This window comes from Malania oleifera, chromosome 10, assembly GCF_029873635.1.
Source record: "Malania oleifera isolate guangnan ecotype guangnan chromosome 10, ASM2987363v1, whole genome shotgun sequence".
NCBI lineage: Eukaryota > Viridiplantae > Streptophyta > Magnoliopsida > Santalales > Ximeniaceae > Malania > Malania oleifera.
The window spans coordinates 85,452,009-85,477,036 of NC_080426.1; positions in this window are offsets into that span (position 1 = coordinate 85,452,009).

Here is a 25,028-nt window from a genome sequence, read left to right on the forward strand (position 1 = left end):
AATTTCAAACAAAAACTTTATTATGGTAATAGTATCTGAAATATGGCTAGGTTTGTAGCTTGCGGATATACTCTAGAAGTAGGAATAGACTTTGATGAGATTTTTGCCCTCATAATGAGACTTGAAGCTATTTGGATTTCTTTTTTCCTTTCTTGTGTACATGGATTTTAAATTATTTAAAGTAGATGAAAAAATAAATTTTCTAAATGGTTTTGTAAAAGAGGAAATGTATATTGAAATTAGGAATTGCTTCCCAAGAGGGGGGGAGGGGGGGTGAATTGGATTCTTTTTGAATTTTAATATTCTTTTTAGCTTTGCTTATGACACCAAGAGAAACACAATAAATAACTAATAATCACACTTAAAAATACTGAAAGTTAAATTCACAAGCCAATCAATTGAACATAAACAACTCAACCACTCAAGCAAGAACCTTAGTACTTTTGTCAATTTTCCTGTAGATGTTCACAACCTTCTTTAGATAACCTCTTTGTATGCACATCTCTTAATCAAGATTTCCGCATATTTAACCAACGTACTCCTTTTTGGGTTTCCATAAACGGTCAATCAAAACGTACTTTCTAAATATCAAGAGTCTTTCTTTATTTCTATCTTTAGAACCTGCAACCTGCACTTTAAATCACACAACAACAGCTTATACAGAAAATAGGAAGTAAATAAGAGAGAAAGACACAAGGTTTTTACGAGGTTCGACTTTAACACAACCTACGTCCTTGCCCTTGGCAAAATACCGAAGGGTTCCACTATAGCAGTTCCGTTACCAGGTGGAACAACGCTTGTTTACAATCACTCCTTTGCTAAGGCTAGAGCCCACCTTCTCCAAACAATATACCCTTGTTTGGTCAACGATCCAACAGCCTAGAATTGTCCAAAATCTACAAGAGAAATAATAAGAAGTGGGTGTACAAGAGATGCTCACACAAAGAGCATATTAGTACAAATTGAAACTATGTACTTCAAAAGATAAATATCAAGAAAGAAATACACTTTTTAAGCTTAACAAGGATTTCACCAAATTCTTTTTCTCCTGATGGAAAATTAGTAATCTATCTTCAGGAATTGATGAACAAGAAATATCAGAATCACAACACTTTTAGTTTGCAAGAGATTGATTGAGATGAGACTTTGAGAGCAAGAGAGCTTATGAGAGATTTTCAATGCTTGGTGTGTTTTTGATTTACGAAAACCATATATTTATAGAATTTCAAACAAGTTTCCTTGTTGCAAAAGTTTCCTTAGAGAGTTTCCCAAGTTGTTAGAAAATTTGGAGCTTAAAACGGCTATATTTTAAAAATATTAAATTTTAAAAATTTGCCCGTTGAATAGTGTTCAAATGTTTAAAGAGTTGTATTCAGTCATCTGAAGTTCCTGAAACCCTTTAAAAAATGAACTGGACATAGCGTCAGTTGTCTGAAGAGTGGGTTCAGACATCTGAAGTGTCGGGCTCAGATGTTTGAAGTGTCAAGTTCAGACGTCTGAACAACTACTACCTATTTCTATCTTGTCCCAGAAAATCTTCAGACGTCTGCACTTATTCTTTAGATGTCTAAAGTAATTCTTTAGACATCTGAACATGAAGTTCAGCCATTTGAAGTTACCACTTCACTCATCTGAACTTAAAAGTTCAGTCATATAAACAGATAAAAATCTTTTTTTATAAAAAATATTTTTCATTAAAAAATGATTTGCTCTATTATTCTAATTTATACATGACTTGTTTCAATAATCCTAAATAGGTCTTTAGGTCCTCATAATCTCTTGGAAAAGCTTCAAAACATATTTCAAACGATAGTTAGCTTTGAAATACTTACAATATGTTTCCTAAGACTTTATAAGCCATGCTTGAGATCATTCTCATTCTTTGCTCTTGAAGTTCTTTTGATATGTGCTTGAGCTAGCTTTATCTGCAAATGCCTTAGTTTTGCTTTGGATCATTTATTAGTTTATCTTCCTTGATGACCCACACTTGATCCATACTTGATCTTCACTTGATTCATACTTATTCTTCACTTGATCCATATTTGATCCATATTTCCTGAAACACAAAAACTTAACCTTTCCAAGTTAAATTGTCCTTTGTTTGTTATCATCAAAACTGATTGAAATACCTTGTTAGGCCAACAATCTCCCCCTTTTTGATGATGATAAACAAGGATTAAAGATAAAGGTTTTATGTGAAATGAAGTACTCCCCTTTACTATAATCATTAATAAGCAAGCCATGTAAATAGCCATGTAGATGAAGTACTCCCCTTTACTATAAGCATTAATAAGCAAGCCGTAGAAAGTTCATCATATGTCCATGTTAAGCAAGCCATGTAAATAGACATGTAGATGAAGTACTCCCCCTTACTATAATCATTATTAAGCAAGCCATAGAAAGTCATATATCCATCATTAAGTTCATCATATATTCATGTCAGTTTAAGTTCACATGTCATCATATATTCATGTCAGCTTAAGTTCACATGTCTTCATATATTCATGTCAGTTTAAATTCACATGTATCCATATATGTTAAGTTCATCTTTTTTTATTTTATCTTTACTAAGAACTCTCTCCCCCTTCGTCATTAGTCAAAAAGAGTAACAAGATTATGAAAAATCATCAAGAAGTCGTTCTTATAACAAAATGTAGTCATCAATACACAGAAGTTTCATGTGTAACACAAAAAGCTGCAATGCATCATGATTATAGACATATGAGGTACATAAGTCTTGATACTTTATTAAAGAAAAAAAGTTTCATAGTGTCCTAAGCTAGGTAGTTTCTAACTATCCTAATCTTTTTCTTTAGAGCCATCTCCTTTTTCTTCTTCTTCTTCTTGGGTTCCTTCTTCTTCAGTATTGCCTTCATCTTCCTGGTTACCTTCTCCTTCAGAATATCCTTCATTTTCAGTAGCATCACTATCAGAATCATCATCTCCACTTTGAGGAGCTGAGCTAATATCCATGGGATCACTTCCTTTAGAAGATTTGGCATGATATTGTAAGAGTGACCTGCTTATCAAGTGATGTGAGTTTTTCTTTAATTTTCTGAAGCCCAGTACGTACTTCAAATGAAAAGCTAGAGAAATCCTTTTGGAAGGATAAGAACCATGAAGGTGTGTCATGAGATGAACCAAGGTCCTGTGCAGAAGAAAATTGTGATGTTGCTAATACTATTGCGGAGGTTGAGGCTGAGGCTGACCCTGAGGCTGCTGCTTAGGCAGGTGTTGCATGTTCAGTCCTTCCTGTTTTCAAGTACCATCCTGACCTCCCCTTGTCAGACCCCGTTTGCTTTAGGGAAGTCTCATTGAAAAGATCATATCTGCTTCTTTTTATGAAGAATTTAGAACTATTGGTAATATGAAGATGATTAAAGAGAAGAGTGAGAATTCCTCCATAAGGAAGAATAACTCGAGAAGATTCCAGTTTGGTTCACATCCACCTAATGATTAAACTAGCCATGTCTAGTTTCTTTCCTTTAAGAAGACACCAAAGAACAAAACATTCAATATAGGAAAGATGATCAAAAGAGCCTTGCTTAGGTATGATATTGTTTGAAACGAGTTTGTGTAGAATCTGGCCTTTTAAGTTTAATTGTTTGTATAACGGAGGATGCCCAAAATAGATAGGTTCATTTTCCATAATCATCAGGAGAAAAGCTTCAAGAGTACATCCTTGTTCTAGAATCCAGGATTGAGAAAACATAGGACAGTTAAAATCACATGGAGTAATTTTAAAAATAGGAGACAATATTTCAGAATTCAGCAAAATTTTCTTTCCTTTAACTTCCGAAGAAATAATCCCATTTTCATTCGTCATATTAGCATAGAAAATTTTGACAATATGGGGAAAACATCCTTTGGGTTGTTGAGTGATTAAATCAAACCAACCAATGGCATGAAATAATGAAAGGATATTTGGAAACTCAGTATTGAAGAATGAAACATCCAGAATTTTACCTAAGATTGGTTTTACTATACCTAGTGAAGTACAATAATGAATTCGAGCTCGAGGAGCTACCCATTTGTCAATGTTTTGAGCATGTCAATGGAGAGGGATGTGTTCGGCTGAGTAAAGAAATCAACTTTCGAAGTCTGAAATTAGGGTTTTTCTTGTTATTTTTATTTAAACCCCGCGACTTCAGATGACTGAAGATAACCTCAGTCGTCTAAAGATTTTTAAGTTCAGAATTTGAAGAGGCAGTAGCCTCCCAGACGTCTAAAGTCCTAGGTTCAATCATCTGAACCTATTTGCTACAGTGTTCAGATGTTTGGGGTGTGAAGTTTAGACGTCTGAAGTGTAGAAGAATGCTGAAATTTATTTTCTAATATACTTCTTTGCTATGGATTAGCCCAAGTTCTCTCCTAATATGTATAAATATTTCCTCACTTAGGGCTTTTGTAAATATGTCAGCCCATTGATCACTTGTATTTATGAATTCAAGAATTATATCCTCTTTTTGAACATGATCACTCAAAAAATGATGTCTTATATCTATGTGTTTAGTTCTTGAGTGTGAAATTGGGTTTTTAGATATATTTATGGCACTTGTGTTATCAAACTTTATTGGTATTGTTTTATAGTCTAGATTGAAGTCCTTTAATTGTTGTTTCATGTATAAGATTTGTGCACAACAATTTCCGGCTGCCACATATTCAGCTTCAGCGGTTGATAAGGATATAGAATTTTGTGTCTTTGAGAACCATGACACTAACGATTGTCCTAGAAAGTGACATGTGCCACTTGTACCTTTTCTATCAATCTTACATCTGGCATAATCAGCATCGGAGTAACTTATCATATTAAAATCAATGTCCTTTGGATACCATAAACCTAGATCAAGTGATCCTACCAAGTACCTAAGAATTCTCTTAAAGGCTGTTAGGTGGGATTCCTTAGGTGCTGATAGAAATCTAGCACACATACACACACTAAACTTAATATCAAGCCTACTAGCAGTTAAATATAGTAAACAACCAATAATTCCTCTATAGTGTGTTATGTCTACTTGTTTTCCTTTTTCATCTCTATCAAGGCTTGTGGACGTACTCATAGGAGTTCCAATGGGTTTACTTTGTTCCATATCAAACTTTTTGAGTATATCCTTGATGTAATTAGTTTGATTTATGAATGTTCCATTTTTAGCTTGTTTTATTTGTAATCCTAGAAAATAATTTAGCTCTCCCATCATACTCATTTCAAATTCTTTGTGCCTTAATGTGGCAAAGTCCTTGCATAGATCTTCATTTGTAGCTCCAAATATAATATCATCCACATATATTTGAACTATTAGCATATCTTTGTTTCTGGATTTAATGAATAAAGTACTATCAACCATTCCTCTTGTAAATTCATTTTTAAGTAGAAATTTACTTAACCTTTCATACCAAGCTCTTGGAGCTTGTTTCAAACCATAAAAGGGCTTTTGTCAACTTGAATACATGGTTTGGATTTTTAGAATTTTCAAAACCTGGAGGTTGTTTGACATACACTTCTTCATTTATATATCCATTTAAGAATGCACTTTTTACATGCATTTGATATAACTTAAAGTCCTTATGAGCTACATAAACTAGAAGCATCCTCATTGCTTCCATTCTTGCCACAGGGGTAAAAGTTTCGTCGTAATCAATTCCTTCTTCTTGATTATACCCTTGTGCTACTAGCCTAGCTTTATTTCTTACAACTACTCCATTTTCATCCTTTTTATTTCTAAACACCCATTTAGTTCCTATAACTGATTTATCTTTCGGTTTAGGTATAAGTTGCCACACTTGACTCTTTTCAAATTGATTTAGTTCCTCCTGCATAGATATAATCCAAGAGTCACCATTTAAGGCTTCTTCAATGTTTTTAGGTTCATCTTGGGATAAAAAGGCATAATGATTGCAAATATTTTTTAGTGAGGCTCTAGTGGTTATTCCTTTTGGTGTTTTGTCTATTTTTGATCTTATTGATACCCTATTTACAATGTAGCATGATGTATTTACAGCTTCTGCCCAAAAATATTTAGGTAGATTATTTTCATTAAGCATTGTTCATGCCATTTCTTGTAGAGTTCTATTTTTCCTTTCTACAACTCCATTTTGTTGTGGAGTTCTAGGTGCTAAAAAATTATGAGTTATTCCATGTTCATTACAAAATTTATCAACTTCCTTGTTTTTAAACTTTCTTCCTTGGTCACTTCTAAAGCTTGATATATTATAGCCCTTCTCATTTTGTAATTTCTTGCAGAAGGTCATTAATAGATTACAAGCTTCATCTTTTTTTGCTAGAAATATTATCCAAGTAAATCTTGACTAATCATCTACTATTACAAAAGCATATTGTTTTCCTCCTAAGTTTATTGTTCTAGTTGGACCAACTAAGTCTAGATGCAAGAGTTCTAGGGGTCTTTTGGTAGATATGTATTTTTTTCTTTTTGAAGCTTGTTTTTACTTGTTTTGCCTTTTCGGCATGCATCACACATCTTGTCTTTTATGAATTTAGTACTTGGTAGTCCTTTTACAAGATTTTCCTTAGATATTTTGGATAGTATGTCCATGCTTGCATGTCCTAGTTTCCTATGCCATAACCAACTTACTTCATTCATTGCTGCCAAACAAGTTATGTTTTGATTTGCTAATTTCTCAAGATTTTTGCAATAGACATTATTTATTCTATAAGTTATAAACAAAATTTCTTTGTTTTTAGGATTTTGGATAACACATTTTTCTTTCATAAAGATTATTTCGAACCCTTTATCATTTAATTGACTAATACTTAAAAGATTATGTTTTAGTCTTTCCACTAATAGCACACTGTCTATAGTGAGTGAAGGTTATTTTCTAATTTTTCCGATGCCAATGATTTTACCTTTGGAATTGTCGTCGAAGGTGACATATCCTCCATCCTTTTTTAATGTAGTGAACTTGGTCTTGTCACCGGTCATGTTCCTTGAGCACCCGCTGTCCAAGTACCATTTATCTGTTGACGTTGTTGTCCTAAAGCAACCTACAATGAAGGATACTATGTGTTAGTTTTTGGAACCCAAATTCTTTTGAATTTATTTTTTTTGTTATTAGTTCCACCATTTGCTTTCCATTCTCCTTGAACTTTAACATACTTCCTTTTTAATGGACAATTAAACATTACATGACCTTTAGTCTTGCACATATGGCAAGTGGTGTGTTCATATTTGTTGTTTGATGAAGTGCTAGCATAGTACTTAGCTTCCTTAGCAAAGTATCCCATGTATAACTTTTTGTTCCTTTTATTTGCTTTATCGTTGTAGCCTATTGCTTCTTTGTTCGCATGAAGCCTTTGTTGTCCAATCATCTTTTCAAAGTTTTCTTTACCTTTGGTAAAGTTATAGATAATCTTTTCTTTATCCTAAATTGACTTTTTGAGTTCATTTATTTCTAGATCCTTTCTATTCAAATTATCTTTATGAGTTTTACCTCTTGTGTTGCTATATTTATTTCTTCTTCCAACTTCTTGATATGAGAATTTTTTTCTTCTTCAATAGCTTTGAATGATTCAAGTTGCTTCACTAGTTCTTTATTTTGATATTTCAAAGTTATATTTCTCTTAGATATTTTTATGAATCTTTTATGTAGTGAGAATAACTCAGCTTGTAATTCCCTATAAGAAGGCAAACTATCACATGACTCATCGCAAGACTCATTTTGAGAATCGGTTGAAGAGTAGTAAGAATTTACCTCTTCGTCATTCGCTATGAAGCACATATTATCCATCTCTTGTTCACTTGTTTTGTTTTTTGTTTCGCTGGAGCTGGAGTCATCCTAAGTAGCCTTCATAGCTTCCTTCTTTTTCTTCTTGTCTCTCTTAAGCAACGGACAATCCGGTTTGGTATGCCCTGGTTTCTTGCAATGATCGCATATTGGTAGTTCATTCTTACCTTTATTTTCTTTCCTACTTGTCTCTCCTTTTTTGGGTTTCTTTTTATTAAACTTTCTAGGAACCCTTTTATTTCTTCTGTAGAATTTTCCTAGTCTCTTGGTAATCAATGCTAATTCATCTTGATCTAAATCACTTATTTCACTTTCTTGTTCACTAGTGTTGTGGTTAGATGCTTTTAGTGCTATGGATCTTTTATGCTTTGGTTCAGGATTCCTTTCTTTTAAGGACATTTCATAGGTGAGAAGTGAGCCTATAAGTTCATCTAAAGAAGTGGTCTTGAGGTTTCTACCTTCTATGATAGCTGTAGCCTTTGGTTCCCATATGGAGGGAAGGCCTCTTGGAATTTTTCTGATCATTTCATAGGTAGTATAAGTTTTACCTAAGGCATTTAAGGAATTTATTATGTGGGTAAATCTAGTGTACATACTTGATATGGTTTCATCATAATTCACCTTGAATGCTTTATATTCGCTTATTAACATGTCTATCCTATTGTCTCTAACTTCAACTGTTCCTTTATATGTTACTTCTAATTTTTCCCAAATCTCCTTAGCTTTTTCGAGGGGCATGACTCTGTCAAATTCATTAGCATCTAATGCACAGTGTAATGCCTTTATAGCACTTGCATTTATTTGAAGCATTTTATAATCTAAGTCGATCATATCTTTTTCTTTTGGAATCTGTTTTCCATCAACTATCTTAGTGGGAATAAGGTTTCCATCCATAACAACTTCCCATGCTTTCCAATCCATGTGTTGGAGATATATTTCCATTCTCTTTTTCCAAAAGGTATAATTGTGTCCACAAAAGATTGGTGGACGGGTTGAGGATTGGCCCTCATTGAAGGGTGCTACTCCAATGTTTGTCGTTTGATCTTTTTATTGTTTGTTGTTAGGAATTTCTATAACTAGGCTCTGATACTAATTGAAATTAGGAATAGCTTCCCAAGAGGGGCGGTGAATTGGATTCTTTTTAGCTTTGCTTATGACACCAATGAAAAACACAATAAATAACTAATAATCACACTTAAAAATACTGAAAGTTAAATTCACAAGCCAATCAATTAAACATAAACAACTCAACTACTCAAGCAAGAACCTTAGTACTTTTGTCAATTTTCCTGTAGATGTTCACAACCTTCTTTAGATAACCTCTTCGTATGCACATCTCTTAATCAAGATTTCCGCATATTTAACCAACGTACTCCTTTTTGGGTTTCCATAAACGGTCAATCAAAACGTACTTTCTAAATATCAAAAGTCTTTCTTTATTTCTATCTTTAGAACCTGCAACCTGCACTTTAAATCACACAACAACAGCTTATACAGAAAATAGGAAGTAAAGAAGAGAGAAAGACACAAGGTTTTACGAGGTTCGACTTTAACACAACCTACGTCCTTGCCCTTGGCAAAATACCAAAGGGTTCCACTATAGCAGATCCGTTACCAGGTGGAACAACGCCTGTTTGCAATCACTCCTTTGCTAAGGCTAGAGCCCGCCTTCTCCAAACAACATACCCTTGTTTGGTCAACGATCCAACAACCTGGAATCGTCCAAAATCTACAAGAGAAATAATAAGAAGATGGTGTACAAGAGATGCTCACACAAAGAGCAGATTAGTACAAATTGAAACTATGTACTTCAAAAGATAAATATCAAGAAAGAAACACACTTTTTAAGCTTAACAAGGATTTCACCATATTCCTTTTCTTCAGATAAGAAATCAGTAATCTATCTTCAGGAATTGATGAACAAGAAATATTAGAAACACATCACTTTCAGCTTGCAAGAGATTGATCGAGATGAAACTTTGAGAGTAAGCGAGCTTATGAGAGATTTTCAATGCTTGGTGTGTTTTTGATTTATAAAAACCATGTATTTATAGACTTTCAAACAAGTTTCCTTGTTGCAAAAGTTTCCCAAGTTGTTAGAAAATTTGGAGCTCAAAACGGCTATATTTTAAAAATATTAGATTTTAAAAATTTGCTCGTTGAATAGTGTTCAGATGTCTGAAGAGTCGAGTTCAGTCATTTGATGTTCCTGAAACCCTTTAAAAAGTGAATTGGATATAGGGTCAGATGTTTGAAGAGTGGGTTCAGATGTCTGATGTGTCGGGTTCAAATGTTTGAAGTGTCGAGTTCAGACATCTGAGCAGCTACTACCTGTTTCTGTTTTGTCCCAGAAAATCTTTAAACATCTACACTTATTCTTCGGACGTCTGAAGTAATTCTTCAGACATCTGAACATGAAGTTTAGCCATCTGAAGTTACCACTTCAATCATCTGAACTTAAAAGTTCAGTCATCTAAATAGATAAAAAGATGTTTTTATAAAAAAGTATTTTTCATTAAAAAATGATTTGCTTTCTTATTATGATTTTTACAAAACTTGTTTCAATAATCCTAAATAGGTATTTAGGTCCTCATAATCTCTTGGAAAAGCTTCAAAACATATTTCAAACAATATTTAACTTTGAAATACTTATAATATGTTTCCTAAGACTTTATAAGTCATGCTTGAGATCATTCTCATTCTTTGCTCTTGAAGTTCTTTTGATATGTGCTTGAGCTAGCTTTATCTGCAAATGCCTTAGTTTCTCTTTGGATCATTTATGAGTTTATCTTCCTTGATGACCCACACTTGATCCATACTTGATCTTCACTTGATTCATACTTATTCTTCACTTAATCCATATTTGATCCATATTTCTTGAAACACAAAAACTCAACCTTTCCAAAGTAAATTGTCCTTTGTTTGTTACTAGAAAAACTGATTGAAAGACCTTGTTAGGCCAACAATCTTCGCCTTTTTGATGATGACAAACAAGGAGTAAAGATAAACTTTTTATGTGAAATGAAGTACTCCCCCTTACTATAATCATTAATAAGCAAGCCATGTAAATAGCCATGCAGATGAAGTACTCCCCCTTACTATAAGCATTAATAAGCAAGACATAGAAAGTTCATCATATATCCATGTTAAGCAAGCCATGTAAATAGCCATGTAGATGAAGTACTCCCCCTTACTATAAGCATTATTAAGCAAGCCATTGAAAGTCATATATCCATCATTAAGTTCATCATATATTCTTGTCAGTTTAAGTTCACATGTATCCATATATGTTAAGTTCATCTTTATTTATTTTATCTTTACTAAGAACTCTCTCCCCCTTTGTCATTAGTCAAAAAGACTAACAAGATTATGAAAAATCATCAAGAAGTCGTTCTTATAACAAAATGTAGTCATTAATACACAGAAGTTTCATGTGTAACACAAAAAGCTGCAATGCATCATGATTACAGACATCTGAGGTACATAAGTCTTGATACTTTATTACAAAAAAAAAAGTTTCATAGTGTCCTAAGCTAGGTAATTTCTAACTATCCTAATCTTCTTCTTCAGAGCCATCTCCTTTTTCTTCTTCTTCTTCTTGGGTTCCTTCTTCTCCAGTATTGCCTTCATCTTCTTGGTTACCTTCTCCTTCAGAATCTCCTTCATTTTTAGTAACATCATTATTAGAATCATCATCTCCACTTTGAGGAGCTGAGCTATTATCCATAGGATCACTTCCCTTAGAAGATTTGGCATGATATTGTTCTATATGAGTGACCTACTTATCAAGTGATGTGAGTTTTTCTTTAATTTTCTAAAGCCCAGTGCGTACTTCAGATGAAAAGCTGGAGAAATCCTTTTGGAAGGATAAGAACCGTGAAGGTGTGTCATGAGATGAACCAAGGTACTGTGCAGAAGAAGATTGTGCTGTTGCTAATACTGGTGCTGAGGTTGAGGCTGAGGCTGACCGTGAGGCTGCTGCTGAGGGAGGTGTTGCACGTTGAGTCCTTCCTGTTTTCAAGTACCATCCTGACCTCCCCTTGTCATACCCCATTTGCTTTAGGGAAGTCTCATTGAAAAGATCATATCTACTTCTTTTTATGAAGAATTCAGAACTATTGGTAATATGAAGATGATTAAAGAGAAGAGTGAGAATTCCTCCATAAGGAAGAATAACTCGAGAAGATTCCAGTTTGGTCCACATCCACGTAATGATTAAACTAGCTATGTCTAGTTTCTTTCCTTTAAGAAGACACCAAAGAACAAAACATTCAATATAGGAAAGATGATCAAAAGAGCCTTGCTTAGGTATGATATTGTTTGAAACGAGTTTGTGTAGAATCTAGCCTTTTAAGTTTAATTGTTTGTATAACGAAGGATGCCCAAAATAGATAGGTTCATTTTCCATAATCATCAGGAGAAAAGCTTCAGGAGTAAAGCCTTGTTCTAGAATCCAGGATTGAGAAAACATAGTAAGTTAAAATCACATGGAGTAATTTTAAAAATGGGAGAAAATATTTCAGAATTTAGAAAAATTTTCTTTCCTTTAACTTCCGAAGAAATAATCCCATTTTCATTCGTCATATTAACATAGAAAATTTTTCCAAGATGGGGAAAACATCGTTTGGGTTGTTGAGTGATGAAATCAAACCAACCAATGGCATGAAATAATGAACGAATATCTGAAAACTTAGTATTGAAGAATGAAACATCCAGAATTTTACCTAAGATTGGTTCTACTGTACCTAGTGAAGTACGATAATGAATTCATGCTCGAGGAGCTACCAGCCACTTGTCAATGTTTTGAGCATCTTTCCCCGAAGAAGAACCTTTGTTGGCTATTTGCTTGATTCGAGGCATGGAGATATTCGATTTTGGATACCCTAGGTTTCGTGGGGTGAATCTTTGAAGAGTAGAAGCTTCATGTTGAGGTGAGGATGAAAGAAGATGGAGAGGGATGCATTCGGATAAGTAGAGCAATCAACTTTACAAGTCTGAAATTAGGGTTTTTCCTATTATTTATATTCAAACCCCGCGACTTCAGATGACTGAAGATAACCTCAGTTGTCTGAAGATTTTAAAGTTCAGAATTTGAAGAGGCAGTAGCCTCCCAGACGTCTGAAGTCCTAGGTTCAGTCATCTGAACCTGTTTACTACCGTGTTCAGATGTCTAGGGTGTGAAGTTCAGACGTCTGAAGTGCAGAAGAATGCTGAAATTTCTTTTCTAATATACTTCTCTGCTATGGATTAGCCCAAGTTCTCTCCTAATATGTATAAATCTTTCTTCACTTAGGGGTTTTGTAAATATGTCAGCCCATTGATCACTTGTATTTATGAAGTCAAGAATTATATCCTCTTTTTGAACATGATCACTCAAAAAATGATGTCTTATGTCTATATGTTTAGTTCTTGAGTGTGAAATTGGGTTTTTAAATATTTTTATGGCACTTGTGTTATCACACTTTATTGGTACTGTTTTATAGTCTAGATTGAAGTCCTTTAATTGTTGTTTCATGTATAAGATTTGGGAACAACAATTTCTGGCTGCCACATATTCAGCTTCGGCGGTTGATAAGGCTATAGAAATTTGTTTCTTTGAGAACCATGATACTAAGGATTGTCCTAGAAAGTGACATGTGCCACTTGTACTTTTTCTATCAATCTTACATCCGGCATAATCAGCATCGGAGTAACTTATCATATTAAAATTAGTGTCCTTTGGATACCATAAACCTAGATCAAGTGATCCTACCAAGTACCTAAGAATTCTCTGAATGGCTATTAGGTGAGATTCCTTAGGTGCTGATTGAAATCTAGCGCACATACACACACTAAACATAATATCAGGCCTACTAGCAGTTAAATATAGTAAACTACCAATAATTCCTCTATAGTGTGTTATGTCTACTTGTTTTCCTTTTGCATCTCTATCAAGGCTTTTGGATGTCCTTATAGGAGTTCCTATGCGTTATCTTTGTTCCATATCAAACTTTTTGAGCATATCCTTGATGTACTTAGTTTGATTTATGAATGTTCCATTTTTAGCTTGTTTTATTTGTAATCTTAGAAAATAATTTAGCTCCCCCATCATACTTATTTCAAATTCTTTTTGCATACAAGTCCTTGCATAGATCTTCATTTATAGCTCCAAATATAATCATCCACATATATTTGAACTATTAACATATATTTGTTTTTGGATTTAATGAATAAAGTACTATCAACCATTCCTCTTGTAAATTCATTTTTAAGTAGAAATTTACTTAACCTCTCATACCAAGCTCTTAGAGCTTGTTTCAAACCATAAAAGGCTTTTGTCAATTTGAATACATGGTTTGGATTTTTAGAATTTTCAAAACCTGGAGGTTGTTTGACATACACTTCTTCATTTATATATCCATTTAAGAATGCACTTTTTACATCCATTTGATATAACTTAAAGTCCTTATGAGCTGCATAAGCTAGAAGCATCCTAATTGCTTCCATTCTTGCCACAGGGGTAAAAGTTTCATCATAATCAATTCCTTCTTCTTGATTATACCGTTGTGTTACTAGCCTAGCTTTATTTCTTACAACTACTCCATTTTCATCCTTTTTATTTCTAAACACCCATTTAGTTCCTATAACTAATTTATCTTTGCGTTTAGGTATAAGTTGCCACACTTGACTCTTTTCAAATTGATTTAGCTCCTCCTGCATAGCTATAATCCAAGAGTCATCATTTAAGGCTTCTTCAATGTTTTTGGGTTCATCTTGGGATAAAAAGGCATAATGATTGCAAATATATTTTAGTGAGGCTCTAGTGGTTATTCCTTTTGATGTTTCACCAAGAATTTGTTCTTTTGGGTGATTTTTATCATATTTCCATTCTTTAGGAAGTTTCAGATTTTCTATAAGGTTTTCATTTGGAGCATCATTACTATTTTCTTCTTTTATTTCAAGGTCTTCTTCTTTTTTTGGAGTATCTTCTTTTTCATCATTCTTATCTTTAATGTCATGATTATTTGATTCATGAAATGTCATGTGTATTGATTCCATAATAGTAAAAGTTCTTTTATTATAAACCCTATAAGCTTTACTATTTGTAGAGTAACCTAGGAAGATACCTTCATCCGACTTTGAATCAAACTTTCCTAAATCATCTTTAGTGTTAAGGATAAAACATTTGCATCTGAGTACATGAAAGTAGGAAATATTAGGTTTTCTACCTTTTCAAAGTTCATATGGTGTTTTGTCAATTTTTTATCATATTGATACCCTATTTACAATGTAGCATGCTGTATTTACAGCGTCTGCCCAAAAATATTTAGGTAGATTATTTTCATTAAGCATTGTTCATGCCATTTCTTGTAGAGTTCTATTTTTCCTTTCTAAAACTCCATTTTGTTGTGGAGTTCTAGGTGCCGAAAAATTATGAGTTATTCTATGTTCATTACAAAATTTATCAACTTCCTTATTTTTAAACTTTCTTCCTTGGTCACTTCTAAAGCTTGATATATTATAGCCCTTCTCATTTTGTAATTTCTTGCAGAAGGTTATTAATAGATTACAAGCTTCATCTTTGTTTGCGAGAAATATTATCCAAGTAAATCTTGACTAATCATCTACTATTACAAAAGCATATTGTTTTCCTCCTAAGTTTATTGTTCTAGTTGGACCAACTAAGTCTAGATGCAAGAGTTCTAGGGGTCTTTTGGTAGATATGTATTTTTTTCTTTTTGAAGCTTGTTTTTGCTTGTTTTGCCTTTTGGCATGCATCACACATCTTGTCTTTTATGAATTTAGTACTTTGTAGTCCTTTTACAAGATTTTTCTTAGATAATTTGGATAGTACGTCCATGCTTGCATGTCCTAGTTTCCTATGCCATAACCAACTTACTTCATTCATTGCTGGCAGACAAGTTATGTTTTGATTTGCTAATTTCTCAAGATTTATGCAATAGACAATATTTATTCTATGAGCTATAAACAATGTTTCTTTGTTTTTAGGACTTTGGATAACACATTTTTCTTTCATAAATATTATTTCGAACCCTTTATCACTTAACTGACTAATATTTAAAAGATTATGTTTTAGTCCTTCCACTAATAGCACATTATCTATAGTGAGTGAATGTTCTTTACCAATTTGTCCGATGCCAATGATTTTACCTTTGGAATTGTCACCGAAGGTGACGTGTCCCCCATCCTTTTTTTTTTAGTGTAGTGAACTTGGTCTTGTTACCGGTCATGTGCCTTGAGCACCCCTTATCCAAGTACCATTTATCTGTTGACGTTGTTGTCCTAAAGCAAACCTACAATGAAGGATACTATGTGTTAGTTTTTGGAACCCAAATTCTTTTGAATTTCTTTGTTTTGTTATTAGTTCCACCATTGGCTTTCCATTCTCCTTGAACTTTAACATACTTTCTTTTTAATGGGCAATTAAACATTACATGACATTTAGTCTTGCACATATAGCAAGTAGTGTGTTCATATTTGTTGTTTGATGAAGTGCTAGCATAGTACTTAGCTTCCTTAGCAAAGTGTCCCATGTATAACTTTTTGTTCCTTTTATTTGCTTTACCATTGTCGCCTATTCCTTCTTTGTTCGCATGAAGCCTTTGTTGTCCAATCATCTTTTCAAAGTTTTCGTTACCTTTGGTAAAGTTATAGATAATTTTTTCTTTATCCTCAACTGACTTTTTGAGTTCATTTATTTCTAGATCCTTTCTATTCAAATTATCTTTATGAGTTTTACCTAACTTTTTTGTTGCTATATTTATTTCTTCTTTCAACTTCTTAATATGAGAATTTTTTTCTTCTTCAATAGCTTTGAATGATTCAAGTTGCTTCACTAGTTCTTTATTTTGATCTTTCAAAGTTATATTTCTCTAAGATATTTTTATGAATCTTTTATGTAGTGAGAATAACTTAGCTTGTAATTCCCTATAAGAAGGCAAACTATCACATGACTCATCGCAAGACTCATTTTGAGATTCAGTTGAAGAGTAGCAAGAATTTACCTCTTCGTCATTCGCCATGAAGCACATACTTGCCATCTCTTGTTCACATGTTTCGTTTTTTGTTTCGCTGGAGCTGGAGTCATTCCAAGTAGCCTTCATAGCTTCCTTCTTTTTCTTCTTGTCTTTCTTAAGTAACGGACAGTCCGGTTTGATATGCCATGATTTCTTGCAATGATAGCATATTGGTAGTTCATTCTTACCTTTATTTTCTTTCCTACTTGTCTCTCCTTTTTTGGGTTTCTTTTTATTAAACTTTCTAGGAAACCTTTTATTTCTTCTGTAGAATTTTCCTAGTCTCTTAGTAATGAATGCTAATTCATCTTGATCTAAGTCACTTGTTTCACTTTCTTTTTCACTAGTGCTGTGGCTAGATGCTTTTAGTGCTATGGATCTTTTATGCTTTGGTTCTGGATTCCTTTCTTTTAAGGCCATTTCATAGGTGAGAATTGAGCCTATAAGTTCATCTAAAGAAGTGGTCTTGAGGTTTCTACCTTCTGTCATAGATGTAGCCTTTGGTTCCCATATGGAGGGAAGGCCTCTTAGAAATTTTCTAATCATTTCATAGGTAGTATAAGTTTTACCTAAGGCATTTAAGGAATTTATTAAGTGGGTAAATCTAGTGTACATACTTGATATGGTTTCATCATAATTCACCTTGAATGCTTCATATTCGCTTGTTAACATGTCTATCCTATTGTCTCTAACTTCAACTATTCCTTCGTATGTTACTTATAATTTGTCCCAAATCTCCTTAGCTGTTTTGCAAGCCATGACTCTGTTAAATTCATTAGCATCTAATGTACAGTATAATGCATTTATAGCATGTGCATTTATTCGAAGCATTTTATAATCTAAGTCGGTTATATCTTTCTTTTCTTTTGGAATCTGTTTTCCATCAACTATCTTAGTGGGAATAAGGTTTCCATCCATAACAACTTCCCATGCTTTCCAATCCATGTGTTGGAGATATATTTCCATTCTCTTTTTCCAAAAGGTATAATTGTGTCCACAAAAGATTGGTGGACGGGTTGAGGATTGGCCTTCCCCAAAGGGTGCTACTCCAATGTTTGCCATTTGATCTTTTTATAGTTTCTTGTTAGGAATTTCTATCACTAGGCTCTGATACTAATTGAAATTAGGAATAGCTTCCCAAGAGAGGGGGGGGGGTGAATTGGATTATTTTTGAATTTTAATATTATTTTTAGCTTTGTTTATGACACCAAGAGAAACACAATAAATAACTAATAATCACACTTAAAAATACTAAAAGTTAAATTCACAAGCCAACCAATTGAACATAAACAATTCAACCACTCAAGCAAGAACCTTAGTACTTTTATCAATTTTCTTGTAGATGTTCACAACCTTCTTTAGATAACCTGTTCGTAAGCACTTCTCTTGATCAAGATTTCTGCAGATTTAACCAACATACTCTATTTTGGGTTTCCGCAAACGGTCAATCAAAGCGTACTTTCTAAATATCAAGAGTCTTTCTTTATTTCTATCTTTAGAACCTGCAACCTGCACTTTAAATCACACAACAACAGCTTGTATAGAAAATAGGATGTAAAGAAGAGAGAAAGACACAAGGTTTTATGAGCTTTGGCTTTAACACAGCCTACGTCCTCGCCCTTGGCAAAAAACCGAAGGGTTCCACTATAGCAGTTCTGTTACTGGGTGGAACAATGCCTATTTACAATCACTCCTTGGCTAAGGCTAGAGCCCGCCTTCTCCAAACAATATACCCTTGTTTGGTCAATGATACAACACCCTGGAATCGTCCAAAATCTACAAGAGAAATAATAAGAAGTTAGTGTACAAGAGATACTTACACAAAGAGCAGATTAGTACAAATTGAAACTATGTACTTCAAAAGATAAATATCAAGAAAGAAATACACTTTTTAAGCTTAACAAGGATTTCAAAAAATTCCTTTTCTCTAGATGAGAAATCGGTAATCTATCTTCAAGAATTGATGAACAAGAAATATCAGAATTACAACACTTTCAGCTTGCAAGAGATTGATCGAGATGAGACTTTGAGAGCAATAGAGAGCTTATGAGAGATTTTCAATGCTTGGTGTGTTTTTGATTTATGAAAACGATGTATTTATAAACTTTCAAAGAAGTTTCCTTAGAGAGTTTCCCAAGTTGTTAGAAAATTTGGAGCTCAAAATGGCTATATTTTAAAAATATTAGATTTTAAAAATTTGCCCGTTGAACAGTATTCATATGTGTGAAGAGTCGAGTTCAGTCATCTGAAGTTCCTGAAACCCTTTAAAAAATGAATTGGACATAGAGTCAGATGTCTGAAGAGTGGGTTTAGACGTCTGAAGTGTCGGGTTCAGATGTCTAAAGTGTCAAGTTCAGATGTTTGAACAGCTACTGCCTGTTTCTATTTTGTCCTAGAAAATCTTCAGGTTTCTGCACTTATTCTTCAAACGTATGAAGTAATTCTTCAGACATCTGAACATGAAGTTCAGCCATCTGAAGTTACCACTTCAGTCATTTGAACAGATAAAAAGAAAAATATTTTTCATTAAAAAATGATTTGCTCTCTTATTCTGATTTTTACAAGACTTGTTTCAATAGTTCTAAATAGGTCTTTAGGTCCTCATAATCTCTTGGAAAAGCTTCAAAAAATATTTCAAACAATATATAGCTTTGAAATACTTACAATATGTTTCCTAAGACTTTATAAGCCATGCTTGAGATCATTCTCATTCTTTGCTCTTGAAGTTCTTTTGATATGTGCTTGAGCTAGCTTTTTCTGCAAATGGCGTAGTTTCTCTTTGGATCATTTATTAGTTTATCTTCCTTGATGACCCACACTTGATCCATACTTGATCTTCACTTGATTCATACTTATTCTTCACTTGATCCATATTTGATCCATATTTCTTGAAACACAAAAACTCAACCTTTCCAAGTTAAATTGTCCTTTGTTTGTTATCACCAAAACAAATTGAAAGACCTTGTTATGCGAACATATATAAATTAGCCCCCTAATTTTGAAAGGGTTACTCGTCGTAATAATGCTTTTAATTTTAACAAAGCCTTATATGGATTGAAATAGGCCCCTTGAAGTCGGCATTGGAGGTTAAGAAATTTTTTAATTGGTAACAACTTTTCAATACGAAATGTTGATAATAATGTTTTTAATAAATCAAAAGAAAATGATATGTTCATTGCATAAATATATATATATATATATATATATATATATTTTGATGATATAATTTTTGGAGCTACAAATGAATCATTGTGTAAAAAGTTTTCCCAATTAATGATAAATGAATTGGAAAGAGTTTAATGCAAGAATTAAACTACTCTTTTGGATTGAAGATTAAACAATGTAGGGATAAAAGTTTCACTAGTCTCTCAAAGTATACTAAAGAATATTGGAAAAATTATGGAGTTGAAAAATGTAAATCTTATGGTACTCCTATGTGCAGTTATATTAAATTGGATCTTGATGAATTATGAAAATTTGTAGATAACACGTTATAATATAGAATGATTGGATCTTTGTTGTACCTTATTACTAGCACACTAGATATAATGTCTAGTGTGTTTTTGTGCAAGATATAAATAAAATTTAAAGATTCACACATTTTTTTATTGTAAAAAGAATTCTATGATATTTTCTTGGCCCATTAGACCTAGGTTTTTGGTACCTAAAGCACAGGGAGTTCAATTTACTTGGATATACCAATGTTGACTTTGGTGAATATAAAATTTTATAGAAAAAAAGTACTAGTAAGGTACATGCCAATTCATTGTACCGTTTTTAGTTGCTTGGTCAAGTGAAAAAAAAAAAAATTTAATGGTCCTATGCACCACTGAAGTTGAATATATGGTTGTAGGAAGTTGTTATGCATAAATCCTATGAATGATAAACCAAATGAATGGTTATTCTTGGCCTAACAAGGTCTTTCAATCGTTTTTGGTGATAACAAACAAAGGACTATTTAACTTGGAAAGGTTGAGTTTTTATGTTTCAGGATATATGGTTCAAGTATGGTTCAAGTAAAATTCAAGCATGGTTCAAGTTCAAGTATCATTCAAATAAAGCTCAAGTATGGTTCAAGTAAAGCTCAAAGTATGGTTCAAGTAAAGATCAAGTCTGATCAATGATACAAGGAGAAATTAAGATATTTGCAGCTTAAGCAAAGAATTTCAAAAGCCACATTGAGGAGAATATCAAGCTTGTCATACAAAGTTTTAGGAAATATATTGTAAGTATTTAAAAAGCTAAAATATCGTTTGAAATATGTTTTGAAGCTCTTTCAAGAGATTATAAGGACTTAAAGACCTATTTAAGTATATTGAAACAAGTCTTGTTAAAAATCATAAGAGAGCAAATTAGTTTTTAAAGAAAAATATTTTTTAAAATAGGTTCTTGGCAGATTAGATGACTGAGCTTTTCAGTTCAGATATCTAAAGTGGCAACTTCAGAAGACTGAACTTCATGTTCAGACATCTGAAGAATTACTTCAGACATCTGAAGATTAAGTACAGACGTCTGAAGATTTTATGGAAAAAAAAATAGAAACAGGCAGTAGCAGTTCAGATGTCTGAACTCGCAACTTCAGACATCTGAACCTGGCACCTCAGACGTTTGAACCTTCTCTTCAGATATCTGACCCTGTATCCAGTTCATTTTTAAAGGAGTTTCAGGAACTTCAGACGTTTAACCTCGAATCCTCAGACATCTTAACATTATTCAACGGGCAAATTTTTAATTAAAAATCTTATTTTTTAAATTATAGTCGTTTGAACCCCAAATTTTCTAACAACTTGGGAAACTCTCCAAGGAAACTTTTGCGACAAGGAAACTTGCTTTGAAGCCTATAAATACATGATTCTTGTAAATAAAAAAATACACCAAGCATTGAAAATCTCTCAAGCTCTCTTGCTCTCAAAATCTCTCCTTGATCAATCTCTTGCAAGCTAAAAGTATTGTTGTTCTGATACCCTTGCTCATCAATTCCTGAAGAAAGATTACTGATTTCTCATCTGGAGAAAAGGAATTTGGTGAAATTCTTGTAAATCTTCAAAAGTGCATTTCTTTCTTGATATTTATCTTTTGAAGTACATAGTTTCAATTTGTACTAATCTGCTCTTTGTGTGAGCATCTCTGGTACAATAGCTTTTTGATATCTCTCTTGTAGATTTTGGACGATTCCACGCTATTGGATCATCGACCAAACAAGGGTATATTGTTTGGAGAAGGCGGGCTCTAGCCTTAGCCAAGGAGTAATTGTAAATAGGCGTTGTTCCACCCGGTAACGAAACTGTTGTAATGGAACCCTTCGGTGTTTTGCCAAGGGCGAGGACGTAGGCTGGGTTCAAGCTGAACCTTGTAAAAATCTTGTGTCTTTCTCTCTTCTTTACTTTCTATATTATGTACTTGCTGTTGTTGTATGATTTAAAAGTGCAGGTTGCAGGTTTTAAAGTAAGAAAGAAACAAAGACTCTTGATATTTAGAAAGTACGTTGTGATTAACCGTTTGCAGAAACCCAAAAGGGAGTACATTGGTTAATCTGTGGAAATCTTAATCAAGAGAAGTGCATACGAAGAAGTTACTCAAAGAAGGTGGTAAACAATCACTGGGAAATTGACAAAAGTACAAATATTCTTGGTTGAGTGGTTGAATTGTTTTGTTATCAATGATTGGCTTATCAATTTAAATTTCAGTATTTTCAAGTGTGATTATCAGTTACTAATTGTGTTTTTCTTGGTATCATAAGGAAAATCTCAAAAACTATTAAAATAAAAAAAATCCAATTCAACCCCCCTCTTGGGAAGCTATTCCTAATTTCAATTGGTATCAAAGCCTAGTTATAGAAATTCCTAACAAGAAACTGTAAAAAGATCTAATGGCAAACATTGGAGTAGCACCCTTTAGTGAAGGCCAATTCTCAACCCGTCCACCAATCTTTTGTGGACACAATTATACCTTTTGGAAAAAGAGAATGAAAATATATCTCCAACACATGGATTGGAAAGCATGGGAGGTCGTTATGGATGGAAATCTTATCCCCACTGAGATAGTTGATGGAAAACATATTCCAAAAGAAAAGAAAGATATGACTAACTCAGATTATAAAATGCTTCAAATAAATGCAAGTACTATAAATGTGTTATATTGTGCATTAGATGCTATTGAATTTAACCAAGTCATGGCTTGCAAAATAGTTAAGGAGATTTGGGACAAACTAGAAGTAACTTATAAAGGAACCGTTGAAGTTAGAGATAATAGGATAGACATGTTAACAAGAGAATAAGAAGCATTCAAGACGAATTATGATGAAACAATATCAAGCATGTACCCCAGATTTACTCACATAATAAACTCCTTAAGCACCTTAGGAAAAACCTATACTACCTATGAAAAGATAAAAAAAATTCTAAGAGGCCTTCTCTCTATTTGGGAACCAAAGGCTACAGCTATCACGTAAGGTAGAAACCTCAAGACTTATTCTTTGGATGAACTTATAGGCTCACTTCTCACCTATGAAATGGCCTTGACAGAAAGAAATCTTGAACCAAAGCATAAAAGATCCATAGCACTAAAAGCATCTAGCCACAACACTAGTGAAGAAGAAAGTGAAACAAGTGACTTAGATCAAGATGAATTAGCATTCATTACTAAGAGACTAGGAAAATTCTACAAAAGAAATAAAAGGTTTCCTAGAAAGGTAAATAAAAAGAAAACCGAAAAAGGAGAGACAAGTAGGAAAGAAAATAAAGGTAAAAATGAACTTCCAATTTGTTATCATTGCAAAAAGCTAGGGCATATCAAACCGGATTGCCCATTATTCAAGAAAGACAAGAAGAAAAAGAAGGAAGCAATGAAGGCTACTTGGGATGACTCAAGCTCCAATGAGACTGAAATCAAATCAAGTGGACAAGAGATGGCAAATATATACTCCATGGCGAATGATGAAGAGGTAAATTCTTACTACTCTTTAACCGAATATCAAAATGAGTCTTGTGATGAGTCGTGTGATAACTTGCCTTCTTATAAGGAATTACAAGCTGAGTTATTCTCACTAAATAAAAGATTCATAAAATTTCCAAGAGAAATATAACTTTGAAAGATCAAAATCAAGAACTAGTGAAGCAACTTGAATCATTCAAAGCTATTGAAGAAGAAAGAAATACTTATGTTAAGAAGTTGGAAGAAGAAATAAATATAACAAAACAAGAGTTAGATAAAACTCATAAAGATAACATGAATAAGAAGGATCTAGAAATAAATGAACTAAAAAAGGTAGTTGAGGATAAAGAAAAAATCATCTATAATTTTACCAAAGGAAAAGAAAACTTTGAAAAGATGATTGGACAACAAAGGCTTCATGGGAATAAAGAAGGAATAGGCTACAACGGTAAAGCAAATAAAAGGAATAAAAAGCTATACATGGGATACTTTGTTAAGGAAGCTAAGTATTATGCTAGCACTTCATTAAATAACAAACATGAACACACCACTTGCTATATGTGCAAGACTAAAAGTCAGGTGATGTTCAATTGCCCATTAAAAAGAAAATATGTTAACGTTCAAGGAGAATGGAAAGCAAATAGTGGAGCTAACAACAAAACAAAGAAAGTCAAAAGAATTTGGGTTCCAAAAACTAACACATAGTATCCCTCATTGTAGGTTTGCCTTAGGACAACAACGACAACGGACAAACGGTACTTGGACAGCGGGTGCTCAAGGCATATGACCGGTGACAAGACCAAGTTCACTACTTTAAAACAAAAGGATGGGGGATATGTCACCTTTGGTGACAATGCCAAAGGTAAAATTAATGGTATCAAAAAAATTGGTAAAGAACCTTCACTCACTATAGAAAATGTGCTATTAGTGGAAGGACTAAAACATAATCTTTTAAGTATTAGTCAACTAAGTGATAAAGGGTTCAAAGTAATTTTCATGAAAGAAAAATGTGTAATCCAAAATCCTAAGAATAAAGAAAGTTTGTTTATGGCTCATAGAATAAATAATGTCTATTGCATAAATCTTGAGAAATTAGCAAATCAAAACATAACTTCTTTGACAGCTATGAATGAAGTAAGTTGGTTATGGCGTAGGAAACTAAGTCATGCTAGCATGGACCTACTATCCAAATTATCTAATAAAAATCTTGTAAAAGGACTACCAAATACTAAATTCATAAAAGACAAGTTGTGTGATGCATGTCAAAAGGGAAAACAAGTAAAAACAAGCTTTAAAAAGAAAAAAATACATATCCACCAAAAGACCACTAGAACTCTT